Here is a 12,559-nt window from a genome sequence, read left to right as displayed (position 1 = left end):
GAAAAATAATGTATTTTGACATTATTTTCAACAGAGTATAAAATCGTCAAAGGTCTATGTCGAGTACATTACAAAGATCCAGACGCTACCTGGGGAATACGAGGGAGGGCTTGTGTTGGCGTCTAAAGCAGTGCAAGTGGATCAGAGGCATCTAAGTCAAGGCAGCACGCCCAAGAGGGTTCTGAACCTGCTAATACACAGCCAATCAGCCAGTCTTGAGTTTGCTGAAAAATCTAGTTCATACTTTAAATCCCATGCCAAAATCGTAGTTAGTTTAGGGAATCCCAATGAGAAAGGATAATGTATAGTCTCTGTGGGATCTCCTTAAGTTTTAAGTTGATTCAGAGCATGTAGCCCAACTCAGCCCAAATCACCCCTAGTGCCAGTAAGAAGCCCCAGTGGACTTCCAGAACATCCCCATACCCTAAAGCCTTAACCCTTGACAAAAACCAGAGAAAGCGATGGCAGGTTGGTGGAAATTGGCGTTGCCCAGTGACGGACTTCACAGTTTTGGCTTCAGAACCGTCTCAAAATCCATACCAAATACAAGATATGGCCTTGCGTTAGACTTCATATCAATCTCCACCTGATGCTTAATTCTCCCTTGAAGTTTCACTGTAGGAGACATTCCCAGAGAAGAGAAGAGACACAATGTTTGCTGCTGAGCTGTGGTTCCCCTAGGCGTTGACAGAAGGCAGGAGATGGATTTTGCAGCTAAATCTTGGTGTTTTTCCTCTATGTGGTTTTGAAGAGGTTTTCTTCTAAATCTTTGAGAACTTCCTGTACTCGTTACCTAAGTTACACACTTGGCTCAATGTGATTTTTTGTAAAGACATAGGACTCCTACAGGAAACAAGACAGACATAAACATACTAACATTTTGTTGAGGTTATAGGTGCTGTAAATAACAGCACTTGCTGGAACAAATAAAACAACTGGGAACTGTTATTCTTCTTTTTCTTCTTTTTTGTTTTTTTGAGACTGAGTCTCACCCTGTCACCCAGGCTGGGTGCAGTGGTGCGATCTTGGCTCACTGAAACCTCTGTCTCCCAGATTCAAACAATTCTCCTGCTTCAACCTCCTGAGTAGCTGGGATTACAGGCGCCCACCACCATGCCCAGCTTACTTTTGTATTTTTAGTAGAGATGGGGTTTCACCATGTTGGCCAGGCTGATCTCAAACTCCTGACCTCGTAATCTTCCTGCGTCAGCCTCCTAAAGTGATGGGATTATAGGCATGAGCCACCATGCCTGGCCATGTTATTTCTTTTTGTATGAATATTACAAACATAACCTTTATGTTTACTCCATATCTGTTTCCAAAGAGCTCAAAAGCCTTTTTCCAAGAGGTTTGTAAGAGGTTTCCAAAGCACAGTCCACACCAAGGTTGGTGTGGGAAACCTCACTCCAAGGCAGCTGGAGATGCAGTCTTCTCCTTCATTTAGCTCAAGGCGAAGTCTTGCAGAGGCAGAACAAATGGTCACAGGTCTGATGTCAACCATGAGAGATTCCTATGGCTGAGGTTACCGTGGGTCACAAAACCCAGACTTCACTTTGATTTTCAGAAGCAAGGCTGCCATCATCAGGTCCTCTCTAAAATGGACAATGGCCTTCCTCTGAGCATGTCTCCAGTGACAATGACAAGTTTTTGTCTAATATAATTCACCTCTGTATCTACTTTGCAACCACTTTAGAGCAAGGATTTTTCATTTACCTTTTCTGTGCCCTGCAGAGAATAGATGCTCAAAAGAGTAAATTCTTAATGAAACTCACTCCCTTGGCTCATGCCTGTAATCCCTACACTTTGGAAAGCTGAGGCAGGAGGATCACTCAGTCCAGGAGTTTGAGACCAGCCTGAGCAACAATGCAAGGCTTTGTCTACAAGAAAAAAAGAAAAAGAAAGAAATTCAGTCCATTGTTATTTTCACTGCTGCAATGAAAAGAAAATTGTGATGATCCCAAATCTTTTCTTAGTTTGTACAAGAAGGTTAAGTGGGTTGAAAAGTGAAACTGTTTGGAGCCTCTGGAAGTTTGGGAAAGAAGTAAAATTTGGCCTGAGAACAACAGAATTGGGCACATGACATGTAATTTTTGCTTTTGTTTGTGCCTCTAAACTTTCTGACTGTTTAAGGAAGAACTATCAGGTGACAATGAGTTAGAACAGGCAAGTCCTATAAAAAGACCCTATGAAAACATCTATTCAGACTCCTTTACCTCCACCCAAATACCCTCCAGCATGGGCCGCTCTTAAAACTTTGTACTTCGAAGAAGCTGTAATTGTAAGAATCACCTTCTTGATATGCTGCCAAAGTGTTCTTTCCCGGAAGAGAAATATGGAAAGGTAGAGGGCGTGTCATGTGTCTGGTTCTCAGGAAGCCCACTCCAAAACAGAGATACGGGCGCAGGAAGAGCACTGAGGAGGCCCTGGGCCGACGCCTGAAAGGAGTGAAGTTCACAGGAGAAGCAGCAACAACCAGGTCTCAGTGGGCCTCCAGGGAGCTCTGGGGCCGTGATGGCCCTTTTGAGTTGTTATTTTCTCATACTTCGGGAGGCTGGAAATTCCAGATCAAGGTGTCAGTAGGTTTGATTTCTGCTGATGTTTGCAAATGTCTACTTTGATTTGCGGGGATGTCTCTTCTTGCTGTGTCCTTTCCCTCTGTGTACACCAGACCCTGGTGTCACTTCCTTTTTTTTTTTTTTGAGATAGAGTCTTGCTCTGTTGCCCAGGCTGGAGTGCAATGGCATGATCTCTGCTCACTGCAAACTCCACCTCCCGGTTTCAAGGGATTCTTGCACCTCAGCCTCCCAAGTAGCTGGGAAAGCAGGCTCATGCTACTAGGCCTGGCTAATTTTTGTATTTTTAGTTGAGATGGGGTTTTGCTATATGTTGGCCAGACTGGTCTCAAACTCCTGACCTCAAGTGATCAGCCTGCCTTGGCTTCCCAAAGTGCTGGGATTACAGGCGTGAGCCACCGTGCCGGCCTGCCTTCCTCCTCTTATAAGGACACCCAGTCCTCTTGAATTAGGACCCACTCTAAAGACCTCATTTAATCTTAGTCACCTCTTTAAAGGCCCTTCTCTATGTTTTTCTGTCACATTTGAGGTAAGCTCTAAAACCAGTGCATTTTGGGAGCAATTCAGTCATCACTGTATATACATTACCTAGTGTCATTTTCAGGACTTACCATAATGTTTTGGAGTTGGACGAGTTATTAGAAGTGTTCAAATTTACTTTTTCCTCAAAGCCAAAATTCCTGGCAAACTGTTAATTCACTGGAGAACTGTACTTTCCCACTCTGCAAGTCTGGTATATGGGATTGATAATTTATACCAGGTAAAAGTAGAAGTAGAGGTGGCGGGGGCAGGGTTAAGCAAGAATACTGAATTCCAAAACAGAATAGATCTGTAGTGAGAAAAGGAGGCTACAGGCTGGGCCAGGTTGCTTACACCTGTAATCCCAGCACCTTCGGAGGCCAAGGTGGGTGGATTGCTTGAGTCTAGGAGTTTGAGGCCAGCCTGGGCAAGATGGTGAGACCCCTGTCTTTACAAAAAATACACAAATTGGGCATGGTGGTGCCATATGCCTATTGTCCCAGCCACTGGGGAAGCTGAGGTGGGAGAATTATTCGAGCCTGGGAGGTCAAGGCCACAGTAAGTCATGTTCATACCATGACAGAGTGAGACCTTGACTCAAAAAAAAATTTTTTTTTTAAATTAAAGGAGACTACAGAGAAGGCAATGATAATGATAGTAGAAACTGAAGCATATTAAATGCAGGGCCCAGAATGGTCAGCATAGCTCTGAGCTAGGGGCAGGGACCTCAAGGACATCTTAACTCCACACCATCAACAGCTATCCCTAGGGTGTACCCTCCACTCCCAGGAAATGTGTGGAATAATTAAACAGTTGAGTTAAGGATAACGAATAGGCTGTACAAGAAATTACAGGATATAGATGAGGAAGAAGATGACATCTCTTTTTTTTCTTTGAGACAGGATCTTACTCTGACACCCAGGCTGAAGTCCAATGGTGCGATCTTGACTTAGCCTTGAGATGCAGCCTTGATCTCCCTGGGCTCAGGTGATCCTCCCACCTCAGCCCTGCGAGTAACTGGGACTACAGGCACCTGCCACCATACCTGGCTAATTTTTTCTTTCTTTTTTTTTTTGGAGATTCGGTTCTGCCATGTTACTCCAGGCTGGTCTCGAACTCCTAGGCTCAAACACTCTGCCTGCGTTGGCCTCCCAAAGTGCTGGGATTACAGACTTGAGCCACTGCACCCAGCTTCCCTCTTAAATATAATTTTTCTTCCAAATGGGGACACTCCTTTAATTCCCTAGCCAAATAGAATGACTCCTATAAATCCAACTCTGTAGGAGATGCTGGTAGTGGTGCCCTGAGCCTTTTCAGGGCTGAAGCCTCATTTCCCAGCTGCTGCGAGTGTGGGCCTTGAGGGCTCTCGGTTGAGTTGGCCTACAGGCGCTCCCCCATGGAACAGAGCTGCCTCATCCAAGCTTATGCCCTCTTCCTAGGCCGCTTCTCCCCCTCCTTCCTGCTCACATTGGTTTCCTTGCCTTTACTCCGGCATGCCAGGTATACATCCACACAGGCCATGCCTTCACTGGTCTGTTTCCTGGAATGCTTTCCCAGCTAGCTGCATGGCAAACTGCCTGGCTTCCTGCAAGTCTTCCTCAAGTCTCCCTCCTCAGTGAGAGCTGCTTTAGTCAACTGCATAATCCTACAACCTGCCCCCTCCACCCCATCCCAGCATGCCCATCCTTCAGTCCTTTTTTGACTTTTTTTCCCCTAACCTTTTTTTGTTTCTTAAAAGATGGGATCTCACTATGTTGCCCAGGCTGGTGTCGAACTCCTGGCCTCAAGCAATCCTCCCACTTCAGCCTCCCAAGTCCCTGGGATTACAGATGTGAGCCACTTGCCCAGCTACTTCTAAACTTCCGGTTTGCTGTCTCCCTTCCCTGGAAGGTTCGCTCACAAGGCAGAAGTTTGTTTTGTCCACAGACGTGTTCTGAGCACATAGTTGGTACTCAAGAAATCTTTGGTGAATTTTTCATCAGCTAAAGGAGGGATATAATTTTAGTCTTTAGATGGTCTAACTCTCTGACATCAGAAACAGACATGATGAAGAGAATGTGTTGGTCTTCTTCAGATACTAGAAATCGTACACTGTCTCAGAGAATTCTGAGGCGCAAGTTTCGGTGCTGTAAAAGCAGTGGCATGGTGCATCCACAGCATATCATTTTCTCACACCCCCTTGGCTGTAAACAACAACTCTATTTTCAGTAATTACTAGAACAATTTTTATTGTTATACTTCATTTTATGCTTGTTTGCATGATTCCTTCTTTAGTTTAAAACAATTAACAAAAATAATAAATTTTCACTTAAAGATAGAATTCAAATTCTGTAATATATTAAGTATGAACTAACATTTTGCTTACCAAAGAAAAATGTTAAGCCCAGCCCACATTCAAGAGCGGGGAATTAGAAGGGAAGAATATAGAAAAATTTGTAGACATATTTTTAAACTGCCACACACAGCAATTATTTAGAAGCAACAAACAGATTTGACGGGGGTGCTTATTTTATTCACAGATATTGTTTAGAACTGCTGGCCCAAGTAGATAATGAAAAGCAGAGTATCCTTTAGTCATTTTTATTACATTTATACATTCTTTACAGACAATCGTCTCCTGTTGTCAGTATCTGGGCAGAATACTCCTGATTCCCTACCCTCGGTAAACCATCGAACAGAAAGAAGGTAGAGGCTGGGCGCAGTGGCTCACCCCTATAATCCCAGCACTTTGAGAGGCCGAGGCAGGTGGATCAGGAGATTGAGACCATCCTGGTCAACAAGGTGAAACCCCGTCTCTACTAAAAATACAAAAATTAGCTGGGCATGGTGGGGCGCACCTGTAGTCCCAGCTATTCGGGAGGCTGAGGCAAGAGAATTGCTTGAACCCAGGAGGCAGAGGTTGTGGTGAGTCGAGATCGTGCCATTGCACTCCAGTCTGGGTAACAACAGCGAAACTCCGTCTCAAAAAAAAAGAAAGAAAAAAAGTAGATTTAGAAGATGTAGGATATTATGGTTGAATCATGGTCCTCAAAAAAGCATGATGAAGTCCTAACTCCCAGTATCTTAAAATGTGACCTCATTTGAAAATTTTGCAAAATAGGGTCATTATGGGATATAACTAGTGACAATGAGGTCATACTGGATTAGAGTGGGCCCCAATCCAATATGACTGGTGTCTTTTTAAGAGGGGCCCAGAGACCCAGACACATGGAGAGAATACACGTGATGATGGAGGCAGAGATTGGAGTGATGCTACAAGCCAGAGGATGTCAGGGGTCACCAGCAGCCACCAGAAGCTAAGAGAAACCCATGGAACAGATTCTCCCTTAGAATCTCTGGGAGGAACCAACCCTGGAGACACTTGATTTCTGTCTTCTGGCCTCCAGAACTGGAGGGAATGCATTTCTGCCTGTCCTGTCACTCAGCTTGTGGTCCTTTGTCACTGCAGCCCTAGAAACTGACTCTCGAGTCTTCAGGAAAATCCGACAAAGCCGCAGCCTGTGGAACACTAGACAGGGAGTACTGTGAGACAGCAGGTTATTTGGGGAAGGAAATTTTTTTTAAAGGAAAAGCCAGCCAGCTGTGGTGGTTCACACCTGTAATCCTAGCACTTTGAGAGGCCCTGGCAGGAGAATCACTTGAGCTCAGGAGTTCGAAACCAGCCTGGGCAACATAGTGAGATCTCGTCTCTATTTATTTTAAAAATAATTAAATAAATAAATAAAATGGATACTTTTGCTTAGTTGTGTTCTGAATACTTGCAGATCCTTTTTTTCCTTTCTTCTTTTCTTACAAGTTCCATGGCAGAAAATACTTAAAGATTCCACTCTGATTACCTACGGGTTTCCTGCATATTACAAATGTATCTATCTTCAGGGCTGCAGGGCCATAGAAACAAAGTGAACCAAAATTGATCAGGATTGGAATGAATGCTGACCAGACAAATTCCATCTCCCTTCATTTAAAGATACCCAAGGGCATGGCTTTCCCTCCCCAAGCTGGTGACTGTCCTGTTTTCATAACCCTGGGCAGTGCAGTGACCTCGAGGACACCAATAGTAAAAACTGAGTAACGATGGGAGCAGCTGCAGGAGTGGAAAGATTACAGAGGACATTTTATCCTCCTGCGCATGAGCAGGAATCTAAGCTCTTCTGTCTCAAAATGTCTTAAGTTTCTTAACTGCCTCCTTAAACTCCTGCTCAAAAACTCCACTTTCTGTTAGGAAAACGAAGGTGGACAGATGGTAGCAGGGCCTGGGTTCCAGGGAGGACCCCGTTCACCTTCCCTGTGCACAGGCCTAGGGCAGGGCAATGTGTTCTGTGGAGGATTGCACAGTCATTTCACCTGCAGCTTTCTCGTTTGCGGGAGTAGGTTGAGAGGGTTGGACTAGCAGATTTCCAGTGATCCTCATGCTGTGAGTCTCACTGATTTCTCAGTCTGGCTTTAAATAGATTGATCCAGGCAGTACAACGTTGCCCCCAGTTCCTCCCTTCACTTCAGAACAGTTATTTCTCCATCCTTGACTTTACTTTTCTAGATAAAGGACTCAATTGCTGGTGAGTAGTTAGCATCCATCATCCTCTTATCTTGGGCTACCTATGACCGTCCCAGAAGGTTACTTTGCCACGTGGTTGCTGATTCAGCATTAAAGCTTGTAGAAGCACTTGGAAAGTAGCAACCCTTGAGAAGCTCCAGGTTTTGGTTTTCTCCTAAAGCTTTTTAACAAACAGAAATGACTTTACATGTAATTGTTCTGTTGCTTCCCTCTCTCATTTCTTTTTAGCTAAACTTTTTCTGGTTATCAATTAATACATATTAATTGCTGAAAATGTGGACAATATAGAAAGTCATTCTGTCTGTGTTATTTAATATGCAAACAAATGTTGTTAATAATCCTATCCCTCAGATACAATTATTAGTAATATTTGATATATTACTTAATAGGCTTTTTTCTGTGCATTTATATGTATATTTATTTATTTTTAAATTGGGATGTGCTACGCCAAATACTTTTTGTTGCCTTTTTTCAGCCAATATCATGGCTTGAAAATTTTTCCTTGTAATTAAATATTCTATGAAAATAATATAATGGCCTTTCTCAACCATACAATTATATGTATGCAGTGTTCCCCTATTATTTTATATCTATATATACATTTTTTAAATATTTCTTCTTCTTTTCTATGTCACAGAACATGTGGTTTTATATATATAGTTGTAGTTATAGTTATATCTTGGCATATATTTGGGTCTTTTCAAATTACAGACAACCTAATAAAAATCTGAATAGCTAAATTGTTGTGACCGTGTTTATTATTTCATCAGGAAGACTTGCTGAGCAGACAATGTGTGATGATTTTAGTGCATGTTGTTAAATTATACTATCAGTTCACCTTTTACTAGGAATATATGACACTTTGTTCATTTTACCTCAGGCTGGCCAAATAAATATATTTGTTCACATATCTACATACACACACACACACACACACACACACACACACACACACACACAGTTTTGTTTTGTTTTGTTTTAGAGATGGGCCTCTTTATGTTTCTCAGACTAGTCTGGAACTCCTGGCCTCAATCGATCCTCTTGCCTCAGCCTCCCAGGTAATTGGGATTATAGGCACAGGCCACTGCCCAACTAATTTTATCTTAAAAACAAACTATTTGCTTATTTTGAACGTGAAAGATAATACCCTAATTGTCCTCCTGGTGTGTGTTTATTTGATTAGTAGTGAGGTTGGACATTTTTGTCCCTCTTTCTGGTTGAGAATGAAATTTCAGCTAGAACTACAATGAGTTTGGGAGTAACACATTTTAGACTGGCTTTACAAATAAAACCTTTTCCATTTCTGTTATTTTTGTGTATCATATTTGAATACTGTTTGTCATGGTAGTTTGCTGAATGTTCTGGTACACACGTATTTTAATGATTCAGGCACACAGAGCTTTTGTCATAAACTCAGCTTCTTAGAGAAATAAATACATCAGACAATTATTCTCTGTGGCTCCCAAGGGTAGATTAGGTGTAAAATTCCATAATTTGGGAGTACTGAAAAAAAACACCTCATTTTATCCATTTGACTAAGATTTCTGCATGCCAGTCCCAATTCTAGACATGACACAGTCATGCAAGAGTCAGCCATGGTCCCTGCATGCATGGAGCTTCATCGTAGTACAGGGCACAGATGACCAAAAAAGGCAAACATACAACTATATAAAACAATATAGAGTGTGAAGTGTTAAAAATAATCAAACAAGAAGTTATTGAGCTAGAGAATGACACTTTCCTACTTTGGGTGTGAGAGAGAATTCTTTAAGGTGACATTTCAGCTGACACCTAAAGGAAGAGAAGGAACAGTGTGGCAACCCTGACTTGGGAGGGAGTTTGGCTGGCCGAGGGTGCAGAATAGATGTGGCCTGATTCTTTGGGGTCTTTCAGGTCACGGCGAGGAGGTTGAGTGTTATTCTAAATTCAATGGGGAAGCCATTGATGGTTTCCGAAGAAGATTGTGTTGTATTGCCCAGGTAGGAAACAGTGCAGCAATGCAGGTGAGAAACAATGGTGGCCTGGGGTAAAGGTAAGGAGCTGGAGATAGAAACAGGTGGGCTAACCTTCTAAACAAGGGCTGTAGTGTGAAGTCACATGCGTGGGAATTTAATTCACTTGCTGACTTTAAAGCCTCTATTCCTGCTGTTCGCAAGCCTGTTAAGATTGGACTGACTCTAAAAACAAAAAAAGCAAAAAAATAAAAAAATATTGGACTGACTTTTCTGCAGGGGAAATGTCAATTCAGAGTGGTGCCTGGGCTGTCCTTTATAATTTCTCAAAGATAGTACGGGGTGTTTCTGATTAAGCAAGAGTTAGATTCAAATCCACACATTATTGAATACCCACCAACTGCCATCCCAGAAAACAAGCCAAATTTAAGTCACTACACAGATAAATCAAATCTGAGCTTCCATCCTACTGCTTGTAAGAAGTGCATTCTCATTCTCTGAGTTCTTCCTTCCTTGAAAAGTAAAACCCTCCAGGTGCTTACTTAATCCAAAGGAGGTAGTCCTGTTAAATACCGTTGTGCAGAAAAGAAACTGAGCAGCCCAGTCACTCTGCCTCATGGTCCAACCACTGCTCTGCTGAGGCTGGTACCGGAAACAAGACGTTCAGCTCTCGGGCATAAAGGCTGTAGCAATGGGTACTCCACACCATGGGACACGGGGTTACTGGTTACAACTCTAGTGACAGACAGTTGCATTTACAGTTAATCAGCCATTTCTCTTGACAACCTCCAGGGTCTAAGGAGGTAGATCAGAATGTAACGCAATCACATGACCCTGTTCCTCACTGATCCTCCCCTAGGATAAGACACCATCACCAGCTCCATCACCAACGTCACCACCAACACAGTGGATTTCTCCTTGAGGGTTGTCATTGTACATTTTTCTGACCACTGAGCCTTCTGAGGACCATCCCAGGCCATCAGAAGTGTTGTCATAACTTGAGACCTTAGAGGGAAAGGGTCAGGAGTTCTGATTTACAAGGGAACTCCTTGATCACTTTGCATTTTGCTCACCTCTTCAACAACTTTCAAATGCCACTCAGCAATTGACCAATAGCAAGCCCCTCATCTTAGCCAAGCCAAAAAAGAGCTGTTCAGTCTGAATGCTACTAACTCAGGGACCTGCCTGCCTTCCTCACAGCCACACACCTAAAAAGTGTATAGATAATACTGGTTCTATTTATGATGTAAAATGTTTGCAATGCATTTAATGATCAAAGAGTCAGAGATAAGTCCTAAGTCTCCATCTCTGTTAACTGGACAGGTGATGCCACAGACTGAAGCAAAAGTTATCAGAGGGTATCAGATGTGTGAGGAAGATGGTAACTGATTTGTACATTTTAAGTATACAGTTTTGTGTGGTTTGGGTTATTATTATTATTATTATTATTTGCTTTTGTTTTTAATACAAACAAAAGGAAGTCCTGGGTGTCAAGTTCAAGAGAAGAGGGTGGAAATGGTCAAGAGAAGAGATTTGGAAATGGTCAGCATATTTGTGGTATGACATTGACTGGGAGAGGTAGGAGTTGAGATAGGGTCTGAGGCACAGTATTGTCTGCAAAGCAAGCTCACAGAGGAAACCGAGTCAGAGCTCTCAGGGCAGCAGGAAGACAATCTGGTCATGGAACCCAAAGGGAGGAAACATTTCCAGAGGAGGAATCTGTTTCACAGTGTCCAAAGCAACAGAGGTCAAGAAAGACAAGGCTGACATCAGGTTATGAATATCTCAAGCAGATAACATCTACTGAGGCCTATTTTGGAAACTTATTGACCAAAGTCACATGATTAGATTACATTTCCCTTCAACAATTTGTGCTTGGAGTTGTATCACATTACTCTTATCAGAACCATTTCGACAATCATGTACTAAGCGGTAATTGGTATAACTGAGGTCTTTCCGTCACATCTTACTTTGCCGATTTTGTCAGAAGTAAACAAGCCTCTTCTTGAAACCAACAAAATCTCATAACTACTCTGTTCCATTTTGGCTTTTGCCACTCGAACATGGCGCTGCCCAGCACAGTATGTGTTCTTCTGAGTTCAGGATGTCTATCTGTGTGTGAGACAATGACTTAAGTCTCCCATCCACACCTCTTATTGGAATACTATGGAAACTTCTTTTGAACAGCATATGACATTGTTTGGTCTTCACTTAGTTTGGGCATATCATTTATCTATTTAGTCCACTTCTTTTCTCATTAGTCTGACATCATTTAGTTATGGCTGCTTGGAGCCAATGTGACCATAAGCAGAAATACAAATATAGACACTGAAATAAAATGTCAGCACTTGGTTACAAGATAATTCATAATATGCTAACATTAAAATTTCCAGGTCATTTAAGTGAAAACATAAAAGCTCAAAATCCTGCAGATCCCCTTCCCCGAAGAATACACCTCTTGATCTACATTTCAGAAACATGGCCAGAGAGATTATGTCTGGTGAATGCTCACTGCTCTTTGCACGCCAGCTTTTATTTTTCATTTCGTCTCTCAGAGTCTTTGAAGGAAGAAGACTGGAGTGGGTACCCGGGAGGAGCAACAGTAGCTGTGGGGAAATGGGAGTGACAGGTCTTGGTGCTTTCCATATACTTGGTTTTGGAATTATTTTAACTCTTTACACATATTTCCATCTTTTCTTACCAAATAAAGGGAAATGTATTTGATAATTAACTATGGTGTATTGACTTCTTTTGTGTCATCCACAGTGCCTAATACAGTGACAATTAACAGTCAGTTAAGTCTTCCTTAATATATACTCAAGCATTTAATATTACTTGAAAAAAAAAAAGACTTGCATAATGACTGTTGTCACCATAGAGATCAGCAGGAGAACTCATTAAGAAAACCTGGCTTTCTTCTTTATGTGGAAGTGTAGGAATGCAAAGCATGGAAGTATATT

This window comes from Callithrix jacchus, chromosome 5 (assembly GCF_049354715.1).
Source record: "Callithrix jacchus isolate 240 chromosome 5, calJac240_pri, whole genome shotgun sequence".
NCBI classification, from domain to species: Eukaryota; Metazoa; Chordata; class Mammalia; order Primates; family Cebidae; genus Callithrix; species Callithrix jacchus.
The sequence above is the reverse complement of the archived record's forward strand: the minus strand, read 5'-3'. Positions refer to the sequence as shown.